This window comes from Borostomias antarcticus, assembly GCF_949987555.1.
Source record: "Borostomias antarcticus genome assembly, chromosome: 32".
NCBI lineage: Eukaryota > Metazoa > Chordata > Actinopteri > Stomiiformes > Stomiidae > Borostomias > Borostomias antarcticus.
In genome coordinates, this window is record NC_140265.1 from 245,757 (window position 1) to 249,735 (window position 3,979).

Genomic DNA, 3,979 nt, shown 5'->3' on the forward strand with positions numbered 1-3,979 from the left:
TTATTATCCAGCGAGGAGGATCATTAACATTGATCTCCAGGGACTGAGAACAGGTCCAGACCGGTCTGAGCTGTACATGCAGGTTCATCGCTCCGTACATTTACTCTGGTCAAAATCAATACAGCGCATCTCCCCCTCCATCTTAATCAAATACCCCCCCGCGCATCTCCCCCCCCGCGCATCTCCCCCTCCATCTTAATCAAGCAGGAAGGGATCGAGCGCCGGCCTGAGAAACGGACGACCAACAGGAATCTCTACCAGAGAGAACATTAAAAAGGTCCGCGGCCAATTAGGACGCCCGTCACAAACGTTAAGAGATTGTCCCGGAGTGGTCATCGCCCCCCAAAATGCTGGTCTGATCCACCTGCCCCCCCCCACCCTCCCCCTCCCCCCACAGAATGACAGAGTGGTCCGGCCCACATATCCACACAGATACAGCGCATAGGACGTTCCAGAGGTGACTAGGTTCGTCCCGGCCTGAGAGAGCGCCGCCCCGGGAGGGAGGGGCAGCCTGCTGTAGGGTCGTCCGTTCGGGCTCACTTGTGGTTGTGGGTGGAGCCTGGGTAGGGCGGGGGCGGCGAGTGGCTGGCGTTCCCGGGCGGGGCGGGGGAGTAGGGAGGCGGGTACATCTCATAGTCATAGCTGTAGGGGGGTGGGGGGCCTGGAGAGACAGATCAGCACATAAAACACACGCTTGACAGGGACAATAAAAACACAGTAGTAGCAACGCCACTTCTAATCAGCTTCCACATAAATCTGACAGCCTACAGACGGAGAGGCCTACAGTCGGAGAGGCCTACAGTCGGAGAGGCCTACAGTCGGAGAGGCCTACAGTCGGAGATGACATGACTACAGTCGGAGATGACATGGCGTTTGGTAGAGAGGCGGCGTCCTCTAGTGGCTGGATCAGTGAACTGCAGACAGTGCTACAGGGTGGTAGAGGGGGACTGGCTGAGGGGTTTGGGGTCTATAAACACATGTGGGTTCACAGCGTGGAACATCATCATGAAGGAACAGCATCAAACTGGGTCATAAATGATGATCTAATCTGGTCTTTGTTTTGATGAATCATTCTCTTACTCATATCCATGCCAGACGTGCTGTGGAAGAAATTAATCCAATCTCTCAAAGTTGTTTAAATCAAATCACCAATAAGGAGAACTTGTGCAGACTAGTATCTCCACTAGTGAATTTAACATGCAGGAAGAGAGACCAGGCAGGAAGAGAGACCAGGCAGGAGGAGAGACCAGGCAGGAGGAGAGACCAGGCAGGAGGAGAGACCAGGCAGGAGGAGAGACCAGGCAGGAGGAGAGACAAGGCAGGAGGAGAGACAAGGCAGGAGGAGAGACCAGGCAGGAGGAGAGACAAGGCAGGAGGAGAGACCAGGCAGGAGGAGAGACCAGGCAGAGTGTATTTTAGGTGCAGGAGGAGGGACCAGGCAGGAGGAGGGACCAGGCAGGAGGAGAGACCAGGCAGGAGGAGAGACCAGGCAGGAGGAGAGACCAGGCAGGAGGAGAGACCAGGCAGGAGGAGAGACCAGGCAGGAGGAGAGACCAGGCAGAGTGTGGTCCAGAGTCTCTCTCTGACGAGGGAAGCAGCAGTCAGACACACGGTGCTGCGTCTACAGTTTCACCAGCAATATGAAAAACCCTGTTCCATGTTGGTTCCGTGTTCCTGGTGCAAAAGGAACCTGCCTGAAGGAGATGAGCTTGTTCTGTGTTGGTTCTCACGGAAGACAAAACAGAACAAGCAGCACCTCACTCCTACGGTACGGCACCTTTTCAAGGGCAGAACAGAGACAGCGTAGAAAAAGAACAGGTCTGCACTCTGGAGCACATATAGAACCTTTCAGGAGTTTTATTAACGTTTGGGTTCACTGACCTTCATCATTCTGGACCGACCTTCATCATTCTGGACCGACTGACCTTCCTCATTCTGGACCGACCGACCATCATTCTGGACCCAAACGTTAATAAAACCCCTGAAAAGTTCTATATGTGCTCCAGAGTGCAGACCTGTTCTTTTCTATGTATAGCTTTGTTCTTTTTCTATGTATAGCTTTGTTCTTTTTCTATGTATAGCTTTGTTGGTCGTGCACCTGGTTTGCATAGTGGACGTGTTCCTCTCTTCAACAGAGCAGAGACCAGGTGAACAGCCTAATCACATGCTGAATACAGCCACAGCCCAGAGACCAGGGGAACAGAAACATCACATGCTGAATACAGCCACAGCCCAGAGCAACGTAGCGCTACTTTATCTGAAAGCAGACTTAAGCAATAGCATTTCTTTAACTTCCACAAGGGCCCTTTGGTTTGGGGCCTAATTCGCTTGGTGTTCTTACCTGGGTAACCCTGGGTGACGGAGTTGACGTAGGTGGTTGTGAACACGCCCACGCGCGCTCCGCGTCCGTTCTTCACACACATGCACACGCACAGGAAGAAGGCCGCCATCGCGCCCATCAGGAACACCACGCCAAACACTATCCCTGAGATCGCCGTTCCCCTGAGAGAGAGAGAGAGAGAGAGAGAGAGAGAGAGAGAGAGAGAGAGAGAGAGAGTTAGAGAGAGAGAGAGAGAGAGAGAGAGAGAGAGAGAGAGAGAGAGAGAGAGAGATAGAGGGAGAGAGGGAGAGAGAGAGAGAGATAGAGGGAGAGAGAGAGAGAGATAGAGGGAGAGAGAGAGATAGAGATAGAGAGAGAGAGAGTTAGAGAGAGAGAGAGAGAGTTAGAGAGAGAGAGAGAGATAGAGAGAGAGATAGAGAGAGAGAGATAGAGAGAGAGATAGATAGAGAGATAGAGAGAGAGAGATAGAGAGAGAGAGATAGAGAGAGAGAGTTAGAGAGAGAGAGAGAGAGATAGAGAGAGAGAGAGAGAGAGGAGTTAGAGAGAGAGAGAGAGAGAGAGAGAGATAGAGAGAGAGAGAGAGAGAGAGAGAGAGAGAGAGAGAGAGAGTTAGAGACAGAGTGGTGGTGCCCTTCCCTCACCCAAGGGCTTTGAGAAAGAGGTCACAGGTCAGCAGCTGTCTGGGATCATGTGACAGAGGTCATGGGTCACGCCTTCAGAGTGGCCATACATGAGGTCTGAGGGCAGGTGGTAAGGTGGTAGTGTGTGTGTGTGTGTGTGTGTGTGTCTGCATGTGTCTGCATGTGTGTGTAAGAGAGGGAGTTTAAAGTAGTTTATAGTGTTGTGGACAATCCTCATTAATTGAGTGTAGCAGTTACAGTAGATGGAGCAGCGTTAAGACTAATTTATGCTTCTTGAAGTGTCACTCGACATGTTGCATTTATACTTCGGGCAACACTTCGCGTCGTCTCTATGGAAACAATGTCATTCTGAGAGAAGCGGATTTCTGAGGGAAAGAGTTTAATCTGAGGTAAAGAGATTGTTCAGAGCGGTTTTCATTGTGGTTTGTTTTCATTCTGATCAGGAAAGATTCCCTTCCAAGAATTCCGCAGTACTTGGGCATCTCTGAAGGGGCAGGGATGAGTTGTATAGATGGGATATCTCCTCACGAGCTGGGAGAGACGTTCCTCTGCTCAGGGATGAGTTGTATAGATGGGATATCTCCTCACAAGCTGGGAGAGACCTTCCTCTGCTCAGGGATGAGTTGTATAGATGGGATATCTCCTCACAAGCTGGGAGAGACGTTCCTCTGCTCAGGGATGAGTTGTATAGATGGGATATCTCCTCACAAGCTGGGAGAGACGTTCCTCTGCTCAGGGATGAGTTGTATAGATGGGATATCTCCTCACAAGCTGGGAGAGACGTTCCTCTGCTCAGGGATGAGTTGTATAGATGGGATATCTCCTCACAAGCTGGGAGAGACGTTCCTCTGCTCAGGGATGAGTTGTATAGATGGGATATCTCCTCACAAGCTGGAAGAGACGTTCCTCTGCTCAGGGATGAGTTGTATAGATGGGATATCTCCTCACAAGCTGGGAGAGACGTTCCTCTGCTCAGGGATGAGTTGTATAGATGGGA